General features: G+C 40.4%; 1 pseudogene across 1 annotated transcript; it reads left to right on the plus strand.

Moving 5' to 3' along the window:
* Positions 1–22,708: 22,708 nt before the first annotated feature.
* LOC147636814 (protein RMD5 homolog pseudogene) lies at positions 22,709–24,341 on the plus strand (annotated as a pseudogene). The gene has a single exon (XR_015266256.1). The product of XR_015266256.1 is annotated as a protein RMD5 homolog pseudogene (transcript).
* Positions 24,342–24,756: the final 415 nt, after the last annotated feature.

The raw sequence follows: 24,756 nt of genomic DNA on the forward strand, positions 1-24,756 counted from the left end.
GGAAAGCACCACAGTAGGCTACAACCAGGCGGAGGAGCAGAAGGAAGCTCAAGTAACCCAGAATCACGAACTGTCTAAAAGTACCATCCAGGCACAGATCTGCTCGAACTCGTTGGAGGAGGAGCAGAGTCATCATCATCTGACTGAGAATCCACAGCTGGAGGTGTAGCAGAAGTAGAGGGAGGAGGAGGAGGCGGCGGCGGAGGAAGAAGAAGCTCACCACCCCCCTTTGAAGATGTAGGAGTCTTGTCGAACACCACATCATGGCTCAGAACAACTTTGCCGGCTTGCTGATCATAAAGACGATATGCCCTGGACACAGTGTTGTATCCGAGAAAAGTCATGCACTGAGACTTCGAGTCTTGGAGCGATGCTCCTTAGGCACATGTACATACGCCATACAACCAAATACACGGAAATGAACAACAGAGGGCTTCTCACCATGGAAAGCCTCATATGGAGTTTTATCTGGACGTGCAATCTGAATGTAGACAGCAGTGGAAGCCGCCTCAGCCCAGAAACGTCGAGGTAATGAAGAATGCTCAACAAGCATAGCACGGGCATCTCTATAATGGTCCTATTCTTTCTCTCTGCAACTCCATTCTGTGATGGAGTATATACTGTAGTAAGTTGTCTCTGTATGCCATGGGTCCTACAATATTGCTGAAACTCCTGGGATGTAAACTCACCCCCTCTGTCGGTCCTGAGAGCCTTGACGGAGGAACCGGTCTCTTTTTCCACCTCAACTCTCCAAACACAAAAGTACTGAAAAGCCTCATCCTTGGACTTCAGAAAGAAGACCCAAGTATATCTGGAGAAGTCATCCACCATCACGAGCATGTACAACGCCTTACTCAAAGACGCGGTACTCATAGGACCACATAAGTCTTCATGAACGAGAGCAAGTGATGTCGAAGATCTGTGTGTCGCCTCCTTCGGGAAGGCAGCTCGGTGTTGCTTCCCTTGTAAACAAGAGGAACAAACGGTAGATGGAGCCTTGATGGAACCATAGGGGAAGTTTTCCCAGGGTTCCCTTCATCCTCTTGAAGACTTTTGTCGTGAAGAATCGTGATAAATCAAAGATTTCAACACTCCAAACGCTTCCATCGCGAAGACTTCCGTTGTCATCGACTCTACTTGCAATTGGTAAGCTTTGATGCTTAAATATGGAAGCAAGTAGCAGGAGGGAGGAACCGGACTCCATAATTACATACCCTATGTAGTGTTCTCTTCTCCTACGTGCTCTCTTGCAAATTATTGCTACCATTTGTTGGTGGAACAATAGAGAGCAGATGGTAGGGAACATGGGCACTTGAGAGGGTAGTGTGAGCTGCAAGTCTACACCAACGACACATTGTTTGCAATACTGTATTCATATGCATTGGTATGGAAATCTGGTCAAAAATTCCCATGACGACACTATGTACTTAATTGTCCCAAGATCAATATACTTTGTTTGAGGGAGGAGCCGGCCGGTCTGGCTCATTGTGCATCTCTTGTCAGTTCAGCAAATTACTTCTTGTATTGAGCATGTTGTCCATTAAATCTTGGTGTATTTAAGTGTATTGATTACCATTGTGTTCAACCAAGTTACACAAAAACAAAGCGAGATTGGTTGCACAAACACAAAGCGAGATGGTTGCAAAGGGGTATTCTCAAATTGAGGGTATTGACTATGAGGAGTTTTTGCAGAGTGTCATCCTCTTTCCTATCTAGCAGATCCTAACTCCAAGCTTTCACGATAAGATTCTACTTCCATCTTTGAGAGTAGTATGCAATACCGGAGGCTTGTGGGTTCTCTTATTCCCTTGACTTATACCAAGGGTGGCATTTCTTACAGTGTTAGTGTTCTCAGTCAATTCTCTTCGACTCCTTGACATTCTCATTGGCAGGCCGTTCTCAAAGTTCTTTGATACTTATCTGGTACCTTGGACTACAATCACTCGTTCAGAGGAGGCACTGAGCTTGTTGGATACTTTGACGTTGATTGGGTAGGTGATCAGGATACTAGGCGTTCCACTTCTCTTTGCTTCTTCACTTTATGTTCTGGCCTCATTTCTTGGAGACCCAAGAAACTGACTACAGTTTCTCTTTCTTCCATTGAGGCCAAGTACCGTGCTGCTATGGTTGATGCAGATGCTGAGTAATCTTGATGTTCTTTCAGAATCTCCCATTCGCATTCTTATAGACAGCCAGAGTGCCTTGGCATTGGCACGTACTTCATCTTTTCATGGCAGGACCAAGCACATTGAGGTTCATTTTCACTTTGTTCATGAGCTAGTTGCTAACGGCATCATTTCTCTGGAGTATCGTCCCTCTCAGGACAACCTAGTTGATCTCTTCACCAAACCTCTTCCTCGAGATACTATTGATCAGCTCTTTACCTGTATGGGAGTTGGACCACCATGCTGAGCTGAGATGAGGTGTTGGAATGATATATCTAGCCCCGTTTGATCCCTTTTATGCCCCCTTTTATTCAGCATATTTATCTGATATTTTTGGGTATTTTCCCACCTTTTATTAGGCATTTTTCCTAGTCATGGACTTTGTCCTCAATCATGGGGTTTTATGCTGGCCAACCAGCCCCTTCATGATTTATATAAGAATAGGCTTTTTGCCAGTTAATTCATTCATCATTTTGCTCAAGTGTTGGATCATTGCTGGCTGCTCCAAGTCTCTCCTTTGCTTCCGCTTGCTGCCTTCAACTATTCTCTCATTTCACTGGTTTTCTGTCTTTCCTCTATGTGAGCTTCCTTATTTTCTTCTTTGGCGTTTCTAGGTGTCCCAACTTAGCTACTTAACACGTGCTACACATGATGTATTTGAGTGTAGAAGAAGGCAAGTAGCCTCCATGCTAGCCACAACATGGGTAGTTGTAAGGACAAGGCAAGAGACATAGGCTAGATGCTCAGAGATGCCACTGCAAGTTGGACCTTGAGAGTAGAGAATGTATAGTATTGCAAAAGCAGAAGCAAGTCTTTGAAGAGGAATTACAGAGTCTACAGACTCAAAGGCTTATTTTTGGCAACAGGAGGCTGAGGATGCCCAGAAGAGGCTAGAAAGCCAAGTGTAAGATGCACTCATAGAAGCCTGCATAGTGGTGGCAGCCGAGGGATGTAGCAAGGCACAATCTGCCACGACAAAAAAAGAAGCTACCTTGCAGAATGCCCAAGCAGAAACTGAAAATCTGGAAGAGGCATAAGAGAATTTGGAAAATCATATGCATGTATGCAACCAGAAATATGGCATGGTGCACAAGTTGATTGAGGGAAAGAATACCCTAATTGTTGAGATGGAAGCCAATGTTGCAAGGCTTGAGAACTACGCTCCAAGGTTCCCTCCTCCCAATGATGTGGCACAATGTAAACTAGATGTTCTTATGGATGCAACTAAAAATTTTGAGAGTATATTTACTGCACTTTGATGTAATTCTCAATGACACAGTCACTGCCTTAACACTACGGAGCATACTTAACACTGCAGTCACTGGACTTCTATATTTAATGCATTTTGATAAGATGAATGATTTAGACTACAAGCCACTAGAAGAGATCTTCCCATACTAGATAAGTAGCATTAATCACTAGATAAGTAGAGCATATTTATTGCATTTTGATGTAATTCTCGATGAGACAGTCATTTCCTTAACACTACGGACCATACTTAACGCTACAGTTACTGTACTTCTATATTTACTGCTTTTTGATGTAATTCTCGATGAGACAGTCACTGCCTTAACACTACGGACCACAATTACTAAGGTCACAGATCACTGCATTAACACTACGGACCATACTTAATAAGGTCATGGATGATTCCTATTGAAAGGATGTTTTTTATGGCAAACTGGTGCTTGAGCCCCTAGACCTCATTTACACATTGGCCAAGCAGCCCATAATGCATAGCTTCATGTGCTGGTGTAGGGTGTTGTACTTTGCAGATTCACAAAAGAGAGACGAGGACTTCATCACGTTGAAGTACCTCCAGCACTTCATGCCTATGCTTTGTGAAGAGAGGTCTTGGTGGAAGGCCTTGCATGGCTGGAAATTTCAACTCCAATAGATTAATAAGCATGTACAAGAAATGCAGAATCACCCTACAAGCCAAAAGGCATACTAGTGATGCATCACTAATTTCTACTCCGACTGCTTTATAAGCATATACAAGACATGCCAAAATCACCCTCAAGCCAAAAGACATACTAATGATGTATGCAAGAGTATATGCCATGATAAATGGTGCCTTAACAAAGCTGAAGTATGCATACACAGAAATTGGCATGTAGCATATCCAGATGGCGGTGAAGGGCTGGATGATATGGCAAAAGCCATAGACTTGTTTTTATAATTTGGAGCTGAAAGATAAAGACAATGATGAGGAAGGGGGCTAGAATGATGAGGACAAGGGCATGGCAAATAATAGAAAGTCTGGCAGCCAATGCAAACCAGGAGGAGCCTCAAGATCGTCTCGACATCCACCTACAAAGACTGAAGATCAAGGCAAGCAAAAGGATAAGGGGAAAGACAAGGTGTAAGAACGTACAATCTTCCCCAGGCACAGATTGGCATATCAACCCACGCCACACAGGGAAGCTAATGTGCAGTGCCAAATTTTGATGTCAACAATCGAGGGTGTGGGCAAATTGTAGGTAGCCAACCCAAGCATAGAATGGGATGAGGATAAGTTCATGGAACTCCTCATTACCATACTGGCTTTTGTAAATTAGGTGGAAGAAGAGGAAAGACCAAGCCCTCGGAAGCTATTACTCGTGGAGATGCCACAAAAAGAAAGGAAGAAGATGATGATGAGAACAACCCTCTAGTGGAGGAAGCCCTACCTCCAAAACCATAGGAACTGGGTTACAGATTGCTGCACTTCTCACTTAGTATATTCGAGTTAACCAACCTACATGCCCATTCCTAGGTGTTAGAGCTGAAAGCGTTCAAGGAGATGAGGGAGAAAGAGCCGAGTGTGGTCTTCCTAGCCGTACTTTCACAATCCGTATAGGAGACAGGAGAAGGTAAGATGAGGGAGAAAGAGCGAGTGTAGTCTTCCTAGCTGTACTTTCACACTCCGCCTGAGATAGGAGAAGATAAGATGAGGGAGAAAGAGCCGAGTGTACTCTTCCTAGCTGTACTTTCACAATCTGCAAGAGATAGAAGACAAGATGCTTGAGAGGACGACGACATTCATCAACAACTATGAGCTTGCACCAAATCTGCGGTACAAGCAACCATGCTTCTTCAAGCTTATTCACATCATCATTCTTGAGCCTATAGTACCAGAAAACTTGGCCAAGGATACATTACCAAATTGCATGGTATCTGACCTCAACAAGGGCCCATGGGAACCCTAGACAAGTGATTGCGTAAATTCATGTGTATAAGTGAGTAGGAACTCTAGGTCCTCTCACATGCACCCGAAGAGCAATCCTGAGCTAGGATTCTCAAAGACACCTTTTGGAGGCTTGAGAGCGCATACCCAAATGTCTCCCACCAGAAGAGGGGCTTCACAAGGGATTCCCTCTTCCAGCAGGTAGTAGATGCAAATACGGCTCCCCCCCTTTGGTCGTTGTAGCTAATGAGCTCCTCAAGGAACTTCCCATGGTGATCCTCCGGCAGTTAAATTATTATAGAATACATATTTTAGATATCGAGTGTTGTTTCCAAGTTCTATTATCCTCATCTTATATTTTTCTTCCCTCTTAACTATCTTGTTCCATAATAATTTCTTCCAATGGTTGGGGGCATGAATTCTTTGTTCCACATGAATTCCAAGGGTTGTTTTTCGGGTCAAATGCCAGGAACAAATCCTGAATTTGCGTATATTGAAGGAAATCACAAAGAAGTTCCACACTGAAGGGGACGCGGCTCCCAGAGACCCTCCATGACATCGTGAGAGGAGCCTAGAGCTCAAAACAAACATGAAATCTGGAAATGTCTAATGTACATATAAGAGGGTGAGCAGTGAATCCTAGGTGGCAAGGACAGCGTGGCAGTAAGGAGGACAAGCGCAGGTGCCAAAAAACAAGAATAGAATGTGTATGGGCAATTGAGCGAGCCGGTGCAACTGTTCCTAAAGGTGTCAAGGCAACGACGGGCAAAAAGGGGGGAATTGAGACAATTTACAAAGAAGAAGACAAGTAGACAAGGAGGAGAAGTAAGGGGAACAAGAGTGAGTGAAGTGTGAAGTACTTATAGTGAAGAAACTAGCTATAGATAGAGGGACTTCTAATTTTCAAAAATTGCAAAAGCGGGGTTCGGTGCAATTGAAGTGGAATTGGGTAAACCAGAGTATAGAAGGCGCAAAGGTCTAGAGAATCGAACAGGAGATGTGTCCCTGATGATTTCTGTGAAGCGACTTTGTTTGACACATGGTTTAGCTCAAATACATGTTCAATTGTTGCAGCTCTCAGTCAGTTGTGTGCTTAATTGAGTTTGTTTAGGGAAAGCCTACAATTTGTGATTGTAATTTCATTGTAGCTTGAATACTTGTTGGAGCCTATCTAAAAGAAAAAACCCAAGTTTTTTAGCGTGTTCATATGATATGTTTGAAGCCATTGTCTCAAGGATATTGAGACAATCTGTCTTTGTTTTTTAAGTGAAGGAAGCTGAGAGTTCAAAGCTTGTATTTGTGTTGTGATTGATGAGAATTTATGATATGGAGCTTGGTTTGAGTTGTTTCAATTGTATTTGATTAGATAGAGCAACTGAGAGGGTATGTTTGACGTCTAGGAAGTCAGTGCTGTCTCATGATTGAAGCAGTCATCTTCTGTTGAGAGAAAATAGTCAGATAGGGTCAGAAGAGGGTATGTCTAACGTCTTGTGATTGAAGCAATCATCTTCTCTTGAGAGAAAATTTTCAAATAGGGTTAGAAGAGTGTCAGCTACTACAGGCAATTATGTGTCTAGGGGGTAAGCTAATGAGGTAAAACGGTTGTTTTGATCTTTTTGGATTCAAAGGAGGTTGTGTTAAGTTGAGTCTGATGGTCAAAAGTTTGTGGGCAAATTGGACATTTTAGATCAGGTGAGTTTGTTGTGATCAGTTGGATGTCTATAGAGTTGTATCTTTGTGTGGTTTGAGTGTTTAGAGGGATTAGAGGTGTTAGAGGACTCAAAGCTAAGAAAGTCTGCCCCAGTTGAGCCAGCCTTCAGCAATCAACAATCAGTGGGGTCAAATCAATCAATAGTAAGTCAGTTGTAGGCAGCAGAGAGTCTTTGGAGTCATATCTTCATGAAATTAGGGCAGGCTAAGGGTTAGGAGGATTCTACAGACATAAAAGAGAAAGTTCCTGATCCAGGTAGGGCTTCTGAGTCGATTGGTTCTGTCTCCAAAAGCAGAATCAGTAACAATCGAGACCATTTGGATCAATGTTGGCAGAAGGTCCGTAAAACGTAAGGGGATGTTTAGCGTGGTTCTGGGGTTGAGAGATTGAGGCTAGTTGGACCAGAAGGACAATAAGAGAGCAAGGAGGATGCATATTGGGGTTGGATTTTGCATCAGTCACCCAAGCCAGTTTACAAGCAGCTAGGGCATATTAGTGTCGACAAGGTGCCAGCAGCAAAGGAGAGCTAACAAGTTCTAAGGAGTTCATGGTCAAATATTTGTAGTTGGTTGTCACATTGGAGGACACTTTGAAGGTCAGGCGGACGTGTTTCTGTCTGGAATCTATTGCAGGCATCTGTTCTAAACTACAATCAGAATTTGATCATTTTTGAGCGAGACTTGTGAGGTAGTTTTCCGTTCAGTATAAGAGGTTAGAAGAGGATCAGCCAAGAGTTTGGTAAGCCCCTGGAGTAGTGACTATAAGGTTAGCTGGTGCGGGAGGATTGTAGAGGATCCTCATGGAGTCATTTTGGATTAGAAACAAAAGAAGGATTTTAGAGGTAGTTTCCTGTCATTTCTATAGTATAGCTGAGGTGAATTCAAGGCAGCAAAGGAGTGTTGACAAATGTTATGGAGTTCTGAAGCAAGTTTTTGAAGTGTGTTGACGTTGGGGCAGACACTTTACTGCATTGCTCCATGTATTGTTTAACAAAGGGCTTTGGATATTATTATTGGCATTGAGGCAGGTCGTGTCTTACGAGTACAGAATAGTACAAGTACTTTGGATGGTGACACTATTTCAAATGTAACTGTGACATCATCTGCCTCCACACCTCCCACAATGGAATAATTAACGTTGGTGGATGGCAAGGATGCCTAGACACATGCATTGGCAACACTTTTGTTGAAAGCAACATTATTTCTCATATTTTCTCATGTAAAACTGCAGGCTTGGGATGCGCTTGTTATGCTTTACTAGGTGTGTGTGTGTGTGTGTGTAAAAAGGCACGACTGGCCTACTTGCACAAACACTTAGAGTTCGAGCATATGAATGAGGGATATTTAATGGATGAGTTCCTCACAAGGATCAAAGATCTTAGGGAGTAGCTTGCATGTATTGATGATTTCTATCCGAATAGTTCATTGGTATCTATTGTTCTAACAACTTTAATGGATTCATACCAAGGTTTTTCATCCACACCAACTATTATGAAGGATAACCCTAATGCCCTTACATTTCATGAGTTGGTTGGTAAAACCAAACTAGTATACATGTGAGAGATTATGCATTTGTTGTAAGTCGAAAAGGTAAAGGTAAAGCCTTTTCTTAGGGAGGTAGCTACTATAAGCCAAAGGTAGAATCAACCCAATCTTCTAGTGGATGCTCAGAAGGGGGGTGATAAGCCTAAGAAGAAAGGAAAATGCATCTATTGTTAGAAGCTACGCCATTATATCAATGAATGCACAAAAAGGCTAGAGAAGGATAAGAAAAACGATACATGCATGGCTAGCTGATGCATCGGGCCCAAGTGCGAAAAAGAAGGGTTCAACGAACTATGCACATGTTTATTGTGCACTATTGTGGTTATGGCCCTTCTTTCCATGGTGTATGTATGTCAAGGAGGACAAATCATCATGTCTCGTATTTTGATAGTGGTGCTGGTAAGAACATTACTTCTAAGAGTTATTTATTTTCCTCCTCTGAGAGATCCCTCCTCAAGGAGACATAGTCACATGTGCAAACAAATCCTCATATCCAATGAAAAGAGTTGTAAGATTGTTCTTGCTACTTTGCAAATGGTGGTATAATCACTCTCTCAAAAGTCTTATTTATGGCATGCACTTTAAAGAACTTGTTGTCAATCTCTACCAGTGCTAGGTCAAGCCTAGTGGTGGTCAGATTTGTTGGTGATAGGTGTACAATTCATGACTAAAGTGATGGAGACATCGCTAAGGTATCCTTGTCTAAGCCATGGGGCTTTACAAGTTAGACAAATATACGAGAGATTGGCACATAATGCTTGTTCAGTTACTTCCACATGTGCTATGGCATGCTCGCTTTGGTCACTTGAATTTTGGCATTTTTTTGCACCTTAAAAGGTAAGAGATGGTGTCAGAGTTGCCAAAGCTTGGGGCCTCTGCCAAACATGTATGTGAGGGGTCCATTTTGGGCAAGATGCAATGGGCATTATTCCCGAAAGATGGATCAAGTAAGGATGGTCCAAAAATTACAACTTAAACAGTGTGATGTATGTGGTCCTATGAGAACACCATTGATTGGAGGATATTTCTACTTTGTGATCAGTATAAGGACTATCCAAAAATTATACCTTATACATAATGATGGTCCTATGAAAACACCATCAATTGGAGGATATCTCTACTTTGTGATTTTTATCAATGGCTATCCATTGAAAGTAAATTCAAAGGTCTTTACATGCTTTCAGACACTTTATTTCTATGGCTGAAAATTAATACATGTAAAGTTGGCACCCTTCATACAAATGGAAGGGGGGTATATATCAAAGGAATTTCATGCATATATGGATGAAAGAGGCACAAAAGGTTAGTGCATGGCACCTTATACATCTGAGAAAAATGGTGTGGTTGAGAGGAAGAACGTATCTCATGGGAGATGGCACGTTGCATGGTTAAAGGCTAAGATTTAGCCCATACCGGTCAAACATCATTGTGAATTTTAGCCCACAGATCAATCTATTAATGAGAGAATTGTAGATAATGCAATGGATGGAGCAGCCACATAGGCATCCAAGAGTATGCCAAAATGGCTAGTTAAAACATTACGAGATAGCAAATTAGTTACTCCTTTATCTAGCAAGATACATGCACATTCTCATCATGCACCTCATTCTTTTGTGAATCATGCTTTTATTGCCAGTATATGTAATGAAGAGGAACATATTTCCTTTGAGGAAGCACATGAAGATAATCATTAGATATACGCCATGCAGGCTGAGTCGAGTCAACCCTAAAAAATGACACTTGGTATTTGGCAAATTTACCTTATGGTAAAAAGGTTATTGGTACAAAGTGGGTTTATAAGCTTAAGCATAAAGCTAATATAGTATTGGCTGCTAACAAGGAAAGGCTTGTTGCAAAGGGTTACACTTAAGATAAGGGCATAGATTACGATAAGACCTTTGCACCCACCATGTCTTGTATGACTATAATCAGAGGTATTACTACATTGGCTGCATATCATGGTTGGAATGTATATCAATTGGATATTAAGAGTGCCTTCTTGAATGGTGATTTGCATGAGGAGGTTTATGTATCTTAGCCTCACAATTTTATTAAGAAAGGATAGGAATCTAAAGTATGCAGGTTAAGAAAGCTTTATATGGCCTTAAGTAGGCTCCCAAAGCATGGTATGAAAAGATAAATGCATACTTGGTTACAAATGGTTTTTACAACATTCCAATTGAGAGTACCCTCTATATAAAGATGAACAAAGATTATTTTTTGGTCATCATTTTATATATTAATGACCAAAGTAGGCTCCCAAAGCATGGTATGAAAAGATAAACGCATACTTGGTTACAAATGGTTTTTGCAAAACAGTCCAATTGAGAGTACCCTCTATATAAAGATGAATAAAGATTGTTTTTTGGTCATCATTTTATATATTGATGATGTGCTACTCATATAGGCCCTAATGAGGAGAAGATCTAACCTTCAAGGATGAATTAAATTGGGCATACAATTTATGCAACTTGATGATGGTATTGTAATGTTACATTCAAGTAAATACAGAGGCTACTTACACGGTTTAGCCTTGAAGACTTAAGTTGCTACACCAGTAGAAACATGTGCTCGGCTTAGTCTCCAAGATGCAAGTGAACCATTTGATGCATCACTTCATCAATAGGCTATTGGTCCCCTTCTATCTATGCAGTGCGAGGCCAAACATTCAACTTGGGGTCTCCCAATTAAGTTTATGCATAGTCCTAGAAGTAAAAAGCATTGGGCATGCTACCAAGAGAGTATTTCGATACTTACAATGCACTCAATCCCTTGGGCTATTCTGTGCTAAGGGGGGTGTTATTCAGTTACATGCTTTCAGTGATTTTGAATAGGCTGTATGTTACATTACACGAGTTTCTACTAGTAGCTTTTACTTTTATCTTGATGATTTATGTATATCATGCTCACCTTGAAGTAGCCGATGACGATGGGGCCACTTTGAGCTATGAAGCTAAGTACAGGGCAGCTTTTACACAGCGACGAGACTGTGGAATGTGTATGTCTGAGATGCCTTTTGGAAAATCTTAGTGTTGGTGGATAGCATTCCCCTATAAGCTAATAATGGGTGAGGGTATTGTTTCCCTCCTAAGGTTTTTTCCCTCGAGCATGTGTACACACTCTTGTGAGTGTAAGTGATCTTATCATGTCACTTTACTTGTATTTCACTCATTCTCATCAATGTGCTTTGAGTGTCATGCTTCTCTCTATCTTTCCTTGCTTGTTGCATGTGAGTGTGTCTGTGTGTTGCTACTTTCGTCTCCACTCTAACAGAAATTTAGGGAAAAAAATTTAGGGGTTTACATGCCATAACTGTATGTTTTTTAAAGTGTGACCTTTGAGTAATATTAGGTGATCCCAATAGCTTAAAATGGATGGATGAATGGAGCTAAAGCCTAGGCTAACACCCAATAGCAGTGCCAAATATGTTCAAGTAAGAGCTTACCTTAGCCTTGTCAACGTATGTGTCACTGGGCCTTGCCTTTAAAGCTAAAGCCTAGGCTAGTGCCTGATAGCAGTGCCAAATATGTTCAAGTAAGAGGTTACCTTAGCCTTGTCAACGTATGTGTCGTTGGGCCTTGCCTTCTTCGAGCTACAAATGTAACTTCCCACCAATGTGGGTGCACTCAATCGTGCATCCTCACTTCGTTTGTTACATCGAAATGCTCCTTGTCGATTGCGTGAGAAGGGAGAGCTCTCTTCACCTAGATGGAGGAAAATAGAGATGATACTTTTCACGATGGTTCTCTTTGATAATAAGGGGGGGAAGAAGAGGAAGCTAATACAAGGGGAAAACCTACAAACAATCCTATTTAGCATGTATCCATCAAGCAAGTAAGATACATGCAAGCAATAAGAGGGGATAGAAGAGATCAAAAGTACTCTATGATGAGGAAATGATTGTGTATTACATGACTTATATATAAGTGACTAGTTTTCACACTAGGCCGGCTAAGCTTAAAAATGGTTTAATCTCTATACTAGTCTTAAAAATGGTTTAACCTCTATACTAGTCTTAAGCAAGTATGTGCACAAAGTACTTAAAGTTTATCTATTTGACATTAAGCACAAGGTAATGCTGCTTTATATGTTCCAGCACCATCTTACAAAAGATGATTGCCCGTTCAAGCTAGTAAGATAGCAAAGCGCCTTTACAATAGGCCATGTTAACCTATGGACTGGTTAACACACTCCCTTTGTCTATGCTAATGGAGTTTCAGATTTTGGTGGCCATAGACATTGTGTAACGATAGTCTCTTATATTATTGTCTAGCTAAGTCTAGAGATAAGTCTAAAGACAATGGCAACGACTAGTACAAAAGATAAGTGCCTATTTAGGCTGGTAAGATGCTAAAGCACCTTAGATTAGGTCGGGCAGGTGAAACCATGTTAACCTATGGATTGGTTAACACGCTCCCTTTGTCTATGCTAATGGAGTTTCTGATTTTGATTGGCAATAGACATTGTGCAATGATACGTCTCTTACATTATTGTCCCTCTAGCCAAGTCGAGAGACAATGGCAAGTTGTTGCCAAGTCTAGAGACAATGGCAACAACTAGTACATGTTCAAGGAGAGACCATTTAATCTCTTATATCATTATCTCTCTAGCCAAGTCTATGACAAGTCTAGAAACAATGACAAGTTGTTGCCAAGTTTAGAGACAATGGTAACAAAACTAGTATATGTTGAAGGAGAGACCATTTACTCTCCTCTCCTAAGGGAAGTAGGCACAATTACGAGACTCTCTGCCATTATCATCTTTGTTTTCTTAGGGTTAGAGGAGAATTTTAGTGCCACCAGCCTTGTGTGCATGATACATTTAACATAATGCACTCGATGGGCTTGTGACTACCATTTTTACAAGTGTCGCACTTATTTTGAGGGTGTGTACATCTTTGTTGTTTGGCTATCTTTGACACGGATCTAAATTTCTAGGGAGATAGAATTTAAATAAATTTGCAAGAATTGATTTAAATTCAAACAATTCATCAAACACCACATGATCATGATCAATATATTCAAAAACCAATAAAAATACTTAGTTCACAAAAGTTCAACTCCAAGATTGGGTGCAATCATCCCCCCCCTCGTGTGTATGGCCTATTTTCCCCCACACATGAGTATTTACAAGATACTTTATTCCAATTTAGGCCACAGCCTCCAAAAATACAAAAAGGGTGCTTTTCTTACACGACAGTCTCTTATCTTCAAAAATAGAGTGCCCATAAATTGAGGCTTGGGTTTAAAGCATATCACACTTTACCAAATATTAAGGATCAAGTCTATGCTTAATAAACTATGGTTTTTTCAAAATAAATCAAAATGTGCACAAGCTAGCACATGTATATACAAAGCTTGTTTACAAAAATGGTGTGCCAAGTAATAAATTTGTGCGACTCCTCTTCAATCCTCGGAATCCTCTTCACCTATAAAATAACCAACAATAAACTAGTGAAATAAATTGCATAAGCATACAAACCATCATCACTTCTTTCTGTTGGTTTAAGCTTATGAGTTTCATAAGCGATTGGATGTCCATCTTACAACAGCACCAAAGGCCTTGTCCACTAGCATCAGTAACTACAACGAAGAACAGTCGTTGAAAATCTGGTAATGTAAGAACTAGTGCATGGGTCAATGCTTTCTTAAGTTCAGCGAAAGAATGATCCTGTCGACCAGTCCAATCAAAATGTCTAGCTTTCTTAAGAAGTTCAGTCAAAGGATGTGCAATATATGCAAAATTTCCAATGAACTTCCTGTAGTAGCTACATAATCCAAGAAAAGATTGGAGTTCATGAATATCACGTGGTCTAGGCCAATTAGTAATGCTTTCGATCTTTTTAGGATAAACTCTAATACCATTAGCAGAGACAATATATCTTAGATATTCAATTTCTTCTTGAAAGAATTTTCTCTTTTCAAGATTGACATAGAGTTGGTTCTCTTGAAGAAGTGAGAATACTTTTTCTAAATGTTGTTCATGCTCTTGAACGATTCTTACGAAAAACTAAGATATCATCAAAAAACACTACAACAAAATTTTGATATTCAAGAATATCCTATTCATCATTTTGTTGAAAGTAGCTGGAGCATTAGTCAAACCGAATGGCATAACTAAAAACTCATAATGGCTAGTTTGGGTCCTGAAGGCAGTTTTGTAGATATCTCCTTCGTCCCATTCGAATCTGATGATAACTAATCTTTAGGTCGATCTTGCTGAAGACTCGGGCTCCTTTAAGTTTGTCTAGCAAGTCATCCACTCAAGGTATTGGATATCGATTCTTAACAGTAATTTTTTTTAGTGCACAATAATGGATACACAATCGATATGTACCATTCTTCTTTTTAACCGAGAAGAACTGGAGCACTAAATGGAGAACGACTAGGTCAAATCAATTCTTTATCTAAGAGTTCTTCGACTTGCCTTTGAATCTCCTTTTTCTCAAGCATGTTAACTCTATAAGGAGATTTACATGGCGGTGAGCTACCAGGAATTATTTCAATTTTATGGTCTTCTGGACGAGGTCTTAGTAAGCCAAGAGGTAAATCATCTATGAAGTAATTAGAGAATTTAGAGACGAAATGGTCATGAGACATATTTGATTTGGAGTCATCATGGGCAGTAATCTGGTTGACAAAAATCAAGAATGTCTTCTCCTTTTTCCATACAACTCTTTTTGCTTGAGTATGAGTCAAAAAAGGGCTTAATTCGCCTTTATTTTGGCATTGAAGACAAATTTCTTGGTCATCTTTTATTAACCATATGGTATGGGTGTCATAGTCAATATGGGGGTTATGGTCATGTCTCCATGGCATACCTAGGATGACATCTACACCTTGTAAAGGTGCCACTAGGAATGTTCTCTTTTCCTTTAATGAACCCATTTGTAATTCTAAATCTTTAACCTCCTTGGTACAGTTGCACTTAGTACCTTGAAATGCAGCTTTTACTTTGTAACTAGAGTACGATGCATCTAGGTTAAGTGCTTTCAATGCTTTCTCAGAAATAAAATCATGCAAACTACCATCATCATGCAATATAAAAATTGATTTTTCTTTTATTTTCCCTTGAATTTTCAATAAAGCATGAATTGAAACTTACCTTGATCTGAATAGTCAGGATCGGAGTTGCCCTCTTGCTTGAAAGAATCTTCATCGTCTTCTTCAATAACGTTGAGTTGAGCCATCAATGTGGAGTTCTTCTTTTTGTCAAGGCAATCCTACGCGAGGTGTCCGTCCTTATGACAATCCTACGCGAGGTGTCCTTCCTTATGACAATCGTAGCATCTGAAGGTTCGATTCTTTGGTTGTCTATTCGAAGGTTTGTTGTTGTTGTCCTTCAGAATACCTCCTTTAGCCATATCTTTACCCTTTTGCATCTTGGATTTATCAAAAGTACTAGAAGGGAAAGAAGATTTAGTAGATTTTGCAAAATATTTATCTTGCATCTTGAAATCTCTAGATATAGCTGTTTTACATTCTAAATTTAGGGCAATGTCCATAGCAATACTAAGATCATGTGGATGAAGGTTTGTTGTTGTTGTCCTTCAGAATACCTCCTTTAGCCATATCTTTGTCTATTCGAAGGTTTGTTGTTGTTGTCCTTCAGAATACCTCCTTTAGCCATATCTTTACCCTTTTGCATCTTGGATTTATCAAAAGTACGAGAAGGGAAAGAAGATTTAGTAGATTTTGCAAAATATTTATCTTGCATCTTGAAATCTCTAGATATAGCTGTTTTACATTCTAAATTTAGGGCAATGTCCATAGCAGTACTAAGATCATGTGGATGAAACATGTTAACGTCATCCCTAATGGTAGACTTAAGTCCTACAATGAATTTTCTACGTTGCTCTTTTTCCTTGACTTTTTCAATTACTTAAACTTGTAAAAGAATATCCCAAAATTTGTCAATATAATCTTGGACATTCTCTTTATCAATCTAGCATAAAGTGTCCCATTGTTGATGTGCTTTAGCTTTTGTACTACGATGGTAAAAAATGTTTCTTTAAGAGTTTATGAAACTCTTTCCATGTTGAAGGTCGATGTTTACCTTGCTTAATCATGTTCCACCATAAAGCCGCACTTTAATCAAATGATTACAAGCACATTTAAAATTATCCTTTTCTTCTGAGAATTTCTCACGAGAGAAATAGTCATCTAGTTGGCTAATCCATGCAATGAGGACTCGTGCATCCTTCTTGCCATCATAATTTTGGAAAGTGAATGCCTTTCGAGACTGATTCGTGAGCCTTTCTTAGAATTTTAAGCATGCAATGTATCTTTAACAGTGCGTCTAACATGATCACTTTCCTCCTCATTTAAGTAGAAAGAATTAGAAGCATCGCATTTACGTTTGGTACGCTTAATTTGACGCTCTAATTTGCGTCGAAGTTCTCGTTCACTAGTAATTTGTTCTTGAAGTGCTAAGATTTGTTCTTGTACCGTGGGCGGAATGGGTAAAGTGGCCATTACAAATAAATAAAGATGAAAATTTTAGCCTTGAACTCGTTATGAATTATTAGCTTCGATTTTAGTTCTTTAAGAGATTTGAGATTTCTGAATTTTTTTGAATTGTTGCCTTTTTGTGGGGTGAGTTCTCTTGAATTGTATTTTAAGGATAGGCTTTATAGGTTTTTAAAGCTTATTGGAAAAATTTAATTGCAAAGCTTGCTTTAAGAAAAATAATGGAGTTTCTCTCCTTGAACTTAGACGCACGGATGCGCTTATAAAAAAAAAAGAGAAGTAGATGTGGAATATATATATATATATACATATATATATATATATACATATATATATATATACATATATATATATACATACATATATATATATATATATATAAAGCTTATTAAAGCTTTATTATCAATAGCTTAGCCACGCCTAAGTCGCCTTCTTCTCCTCTGGAGTGATTCACGCAATGCAGCCCACGCGACTTTAATTGAAGAGAAAAACTTGCAGGTTCTTGCCAGTCCTGTCGGCCGTGGATAGCAAGAAAGGAAGAAAGAAAAAAAAGAAATGTAATCAACTAATCCTCTTTTTCTAAAACCCTTCTAGTGTATATATTTCTTACAAATTGACTTATAGAGACACAAACACTGTCCATTATAGATTTCTCCCTCCAACAGTGGTTTAGCAATCTAAAAGCTAAGCTGGATTTCCTCTCAATTATAGATTTCATCCATACAGACGGATCAGGATGAGGTTAAGAATCTAGCAAACCCGCTTTTCAAATATAAAGTGATTTTATGGTTTTCTGAAAGTGGTTTACCACCCTTCTTCAAAAACCTTTGAACTTAGCTTTTTACCACTCAATTCTTATCCCTTTCTCCCTAGCTAGACCCTTTCTCCCTAGGTCTAGCTATGATACCACTATGATACCACTGATGACACGGATCTAAATTTCTAGGGAGATAAAATTTAAATAAATTTGTAAGAATTGATTTAAATTCAAACAATTCATCAAACACCACATGATCATGATCTATATATTCAAAAACCAATAAAAATACTTAGCTCACAAAGGTTCGACTCCAAGATTGGGTGCATCATCCCCCTCTCATGTGTGTATGGCCTATTTTCCTCCACACATGAGTATTTATGGTATACTTTATTCCAATTTAGGCCATAACCTCCAAAAATACAAAAAGGTGCTTTTCTTGCACAACACTCTCTTATCTTCAAAAATAGAGTGCCCATAAATTGAGGCTTGGGTTTAAAGCATATCACGCTTTACCAAATATTAAGGAACAAGTCTATGCTTGATAAACTATTGCTTTTTCAAAATAAATCAAAATGTGCACAAGCTAGCACATGTATATACAAAGTTTGTTTACAAAAATGGTGTGCCAAGTAATAAATTTGTGCAACTCCTCTTCAATCCTCTTCACCTATAAAATAACCAATAATAAATTGGTGAAATAAATATTCCATAAGCATACAAACCATCATCACACACATATTTGTCAGGCGTAAGTAACCCGGGAATCACCCCTATATACGACCAACTGAAACAAACATGGAGACCCCAAGCATATGTCAATATCCACCAAACATATTAATATTTATAATGGTATCACCCATAATATTAACATAATTTGGCATGATGCAAAGATAATCCAAGCATCCCCAAATTATCTAAGAGGGTAGAATAATATTTTTAAGAGGGCTTAAAATATATTCCCATAACAATCTTAGCATGGAATAACTACCTATGCTAATGCACAAATAACTCTAGAAGCCAAATAGTATGTGTAGGAAAGGTTTTCATTCATTTCCCATTTGGGCATCTCTTTTGTCACTTTTGTAAGCAGTAGATGTTGTTTCATAAGAATTAACACTCCTAGCCTCATGGTGGGGATCACCCATTGGAGGAAGAACCACATTAATGTGATAATACGGAGAAGCATAATGAATGACCTCTTACCATTAGGGGCTTACTGATCTTACCATTAGGGACTTACCATCAAGGAGAGATTGGGAGCACAAGTTGTATTTTACTCTATGGGCTTACCACACGAAAAGTTTGTTATCGCTCGACGATAGCATGCCTTTTCAGATTACATTTGGACTTGACGTGCAGTCATGCCTAAATGGAACATTTGGTTCCAAGACTTTGAATTGTGGTCAGACATAAGCTCAAGGAAAACCCTTTCACAAAGAGGTTAGTTGCCTTAGAGCAACTTAGTGAGCAATGATTATGATTCGCTTACGGAGGATTGATGGGTGAAAAACTGCAATGCAAGCAATGGTTTGATGACCAACTTAAGGGGCACTTATCTTTTATAAGATGGAGTTGGAACATATAAAGCGGCCTTACCCTATGCTTAATGTCAAATATGGAAAGTCTATGGACTTCGTATACATAGTTGCATAAGACTAGTAATAGAGGCTGAACCATTTTTAAGTTTGGTCACCCTAGTGTGAAAACTAGTCACTTGTACAAAAAGTAATACACAATCATTCCCTTACAATAGTTTACTTATGAGCACTCCTCTTCCCTCTTCTTGCTTGCTTGTTCATGGATGCATGATAGGTTTAGTTATAGGTTGTCTTCTTGCATTAGCTTTCCCTACCTTTTGTGAGAGAGACCATCACAAAGGTCCATCTCTTGTTGCATCCGTACACATTTTATAAATAAAGTGGTGGCATTCTTTCTCAAAGAGTTCCTTATGGTGCATAGAAAGTCGACATCTTACTACGCACACATGAACAGCCGGTGGGGGCGAGAGCACAAAGGAGACATTGTGCACTATTCTCACCAAGACGGTAAAAGCATCAAGGAGAGATTGGCAGCACAAGTTGTATTTTACTCTATGGGCCTACCACACGAAAAGTTTGTTGTCGACGATAGCATGCCATTTCAGATTACATTTGGACTTGACGTGCAGTCATGTGCCTAAATGGAACATTTGGTTCCAAGCCTTTGAGTTGTGGCCAGACATAAGCTCAAGGAAAACCCTTTCACAAGAGGTAAGTTGCCTTAGAGCAACTTAGTGAGCAATGATTATGATTCGCTTACGGAGGATTGATGGGTGAAAAACTGCAATGCAAGCAATGGTTTGATGACCAACTTAAGGACAAGTGTATGGAGGTAGGAGACATGGTGCTAATGTATAGTGTTAAGAATACCAAATAGAAACTTAAGAACAGAGGCCAAGGTCCCTACCAAGTCATAGAAATTTCTCCTCAAGGCATAGTAAAGATAGAGACCCTGGATGGGACTGAGATGGAAGGACACTTCAATGGTAACAACCAGTTGAAGCGCTAATATAGACCTCCCACCTAGGACACTTCAATGGTAACAACCAGTTGAAGCGCTAATATAGACCTCCCACCTAGGACATGCTGTTCCAAATGTATAAGAAAAAAAAGGAGAAATAAGAGGTTGACAATGAAAAACGAAGGGCTAGCCGACCTCCTAACAAAAGAACCAAAGAAGTCATAGACCCCTAAGCGTACACATCTCTAAACATGCCATCGATTTCCACGATGTGGCTGAAATAAACACCTGTGGAACTCACTCGCCTTGAGCTGGAGTTCTCCCAAGAAGACCATCTAGTTGCATAGCTAGCATGGGTGGATACTCAGACAAGCCACAATGTTTTGCCTTGGGAGATGTGGACCTCATTAGGCCACCCGCTCCTCACACCAGTAGACAATTCCCAATCCATGACCATTAGTTGTTTTGAAGCGGAGTTTTTTATTGGATCTAAATGTGTATCGTGCAAGTTTTATCTGACCTCTAGGTACAATGAGAAAGAGCATCATCCTCAAAAGAGGATGGATCACTTAGCAGCCCACGGATTGCATCGTCATCTGGTGAAGACGAACCGTAACACTCAAGCTCCGTGCCTTTGACATCCAAAGCCTCGTCGTCCAACCATACACCATTAATTCAAGTAACCTCTAACACACAACACCACTCTTGCCTTGTTGTTGGCCACCCCCTCCAACTTTATGGGAGGACCAAAACCTCACCGAGACGAAGACCATACACCCCCTAAACATCAACTTCAACAAACTCTAGGGGAGGTCACTAAGAAGGAGTAGGTTAACATGGTTTCACCCGCTCAATCTACTATAACAAGCTTTGCCATCTTACTTGCTCGAATATCTAAAAGAGAAAGTCTATGGACCTATGTGCATAGTTGCTTAAGCCTCATAATAGAGGTCGAACCACTTTTAAGTTTGGGTGACGTAATGTGAACGCTAGTCACTTGTATATAAGTCATTTTTAACAATAAGCAATACACAATTATTACCTTACAATAGTTTGCTTGTGAGATGTCCTCTTCCCTCTTCTTGCTTACTTGATGCATGCAGATAGGTTTGGTTGTAGATTGTCTTCTTGCATTAGCTTCATTCTCTACATGTTGTGAGATAGAACCATCATAAAGGACCATCTCTTGTTGCTTCCATCTAGACATAGAGAGCTCTCCCTTTCGGTGTGACAACAAAGTGAGGACACGACGGACGAGCTAGCGCGCCCACATAGGGAAGTTGTAGTTTACAACTCTAAGGCAAGACCATCTCTTGTTGCCTCTATCTAGGCATTCGGTGTGACAACAAAGTGAGGACGCAATGGATGAGCTAGAATACCCATATTGGGAAGTTGCAGTTTGCGGCTCTAAGGCAAGACCCAATGACACATACTTCGATAAGGCTAAGGTAAGCTTTTAACTTGAACACAAGCATAGACATGAATACATGTAAGGCTAATATAAGCTCTTGACCTGAACACCACGATAGACATGGGCACACCTGAGTTATACTTCCCATTATTCTATCCAAGATATGAGATTAATATTCTCCTTGGGATGTGGATATGAGATCCACTCCTATTGATGTGGAGGGGGTGGTTTGACTAATTCTCTCTCACACACACACACACGCGCGCGTGTGCGCGCACACCCACACATATAATGGCATTCTCGAGATGGCCTCTAGAGCTATGCATCTATCTATCTTTGTCTATGCAAGATTGAGGAGACAAAAGCTAGCACGGTAGACGACGACAACCGAAAGGAAAGGGGGGTCATTGATGTGAGTGATGAAGACATAGGAAACAAAGTGTTAAGTTGCGTGCAAGCATAAGATGTATAAATTCATTAATGCCCAAGACAAAATAGAGAAGCAACTTGAGACCTTGATTCAAGGGTGGGGAAAATAGCCCAATGGTAGAGCTTACACTTCAAGGATTGAGGAGACGAGAGGTGAACCGCCCTCCCCCCCACCCCATAAAGAGTGTGGTTAAAGAAATGAACTCTCTTGCAATCCTAGAAAAAAAAAAACTTGAGGCTTAATTTGAAACAAACCATGCTAGACTAGTGTTTGTGTTGGGAAGGTGGATTACTCCATCAGCTCACACAAACTACCCCGCGTCGCGTACACTCGTGTTAGTTAACAAAGTTACTAAGGTTGGATGATACACTAATCTAATATTATTATTATTTTAAAAAAAAACTTGAGGCTGATTGTAAAGTCAAAATGCCTTGTTGCCTTGCTATGAGGCCAACACGTGTCACACGTTCTTGATAGCCATTTCTTGAAGCTCCCTTAAAGTAACTTCCAAGCATCAAGCAACAAGTTCCGTGTAGAAAAAAAAAGCGCATTTATTTATTTCTGAGGGTTAGTGATCAATCAAATTATTGGCGCATTATTACGCCGTCCGCAGGTGAGGAGAGATACATGGCGGCGACGGCGAGCCCATTCTCTGCATCTGCTGAGCTAACCCTAACCCTAATCAGGTTCGCCCATCCGCCTCCTTATTGAAGCGTAGAAATCAGGGTTTCTGTTTTTTTTTCTTTCGCTTTTGCTTCTTGTCCTTTTTCTGCGAAGAACCAAATGGACCTCGTCTCCATCAAGGATGCCTTCGATCGTGTCTCCAAGAAGCAGAAACTTGCCGAATCCAAGACGCTGGAGGCCATCGACAAGGTCATAGACGAGCTCGGCTCGACCTTACAGAAGCTCTCAGGCATGGGAGAAGAGGGGTTGGGGTTAGGGTTAGGGTTAGGATTAGGGTCAGGCTCTGATGGAGAAGTTGGGGTTAGGGACATTCTTGCAGAACTCCATGCCAAGTTGAATGAAATAGGGCCCATCAATGAGATCGGAGCATCGCAGAAGGATCTGAATCTGGTCATGGGGAAGTATGGCAAGTTGCTGGACAAGTCTTTCGTTACGGACATTGCAAAGGCTTGCAGAGAAGTGGACTGGCCGGATCGCACTTTATGTCAGATCATCGCAATCCATTTCTACAGACAAGGCCTCTTCAACCTTGGAGACTGTTTTGTGAAAGAAACCCAAGAGCCAGCTGGTGCTTCCCTCAAGGCCCCCTTCTATGAGATGTACCAGATACTGGAGGGCATGAAGACGAAGAACTTGGATCCTGCCCTCACCTGGGCTCGATCCAATCGTGATGCCCTCCTGCAGAAAGGCTCCTCTTTGGAGTTTGAACTCCACCAGCTTCAATTTCTGCAGCTCCTGCACAAAGGATTGCGTCCAGAGGCCCTCCAGTATGCGCGGCATAACTTTGGCCCATTTTCCTTCCAACATATGGCCGAGATCCAACGTTTGATGTGCTGCCTCCTCTGGACTGGCCGCCTTGGAACCTGTCCGTATTCAGATCTGTTTTCTTCATCCCTGTGGGAGGACATTGCTCAGAAATTCACCAGAGAATGCTGTAGTCTCCTGGGCCAGTCTTATGAAAGTCCCCTTCACGTTACTCTCTCAGCTGGCTCGCAGGCGCTCCCAGTTCTCCTAAAGATGGCGACTGTGTTGGCTAGCAAGAAGCAAGAATGGCAGCTTTTAAAGCAGTTGCCAGTGGAGATAGAATTGAGCAAGGAATTTCAGTTCCACTCAATCTTTGCATGTCCCGTCTCCAAGGATCAAAGCACAGCGGAAAACCCTCCTATGCTCATGCCTTGCTGTCATGTGCTTTGCAAACAGTCACTTCAGAAGCTCGCCAAAAACAGGTCCTTCAAGTGTCCTTACTGCCCCGCTGAAGTTACCATGAATCAGTGCAAACCTATCTATTTCTAAGTGATTATCAGATTGGTTGGAAGTGGGTGTTGGAATAGGAGGATGGGTGGACATTGAATTGCTGGATTAGAGAACATACTTGCTGTTAACAGAGTAATCTGTTGTTAAAGCGGAGCCTCTTGAGAGCCCATGGATCTCTTGTACAAATCTTGCCTTATGGTCTTTGCAAGTGTTATGAGATTTGAAAGGTGAGTGGTTTGTACTGAATATGCGAAGTGTTTGTGTGCATAAGAGTTTCCTCAATTTTTCAGTTAATATGTTTGAAAGACTGCATCCTATGTTAAGTCTGTTAAATGAGCACCTTTGCTTCTTCTGGTTATGCTTTGGGGATACAACAGTGCAGCATCTCTTCCTTAATGCCAACTTTTCAAATCTGCCATGCATTGATCTAATGTACAAAAATTTTGTTTTAGTAAATAGAAGGCAGTTATCATTTTTCTGTGCATTACAATGAAATTAACTTGTTAAGAAAGTCACAATTTCATTCGCAGGAAATTTTATGCTTGTTTTGCAAGATGTCTTGTTTGTCAATACACAGCTCAATTTGTAGTGAGACATGAATGGACAACCAGCATTCAATTCTTGCTCTCTTTTTGTCCTGATGGCAGTTTTTTTCCCCTGG

This window comes from Cibotium barometz, chromosome 7, assembly GCF_041138505.1.
Source record: "Cibotium barometz isolate CiBa-2024 chromosome 7, ASM4113850v1, whole genome shotgun sequence".
Classification (NCBI taxonomy): Eukaryota; Viridiplantae; Streptophyta; class Polypodiopsida; order Cyatheales; family Cibotiaceae; genus Cibotium; species Cibotium barometz.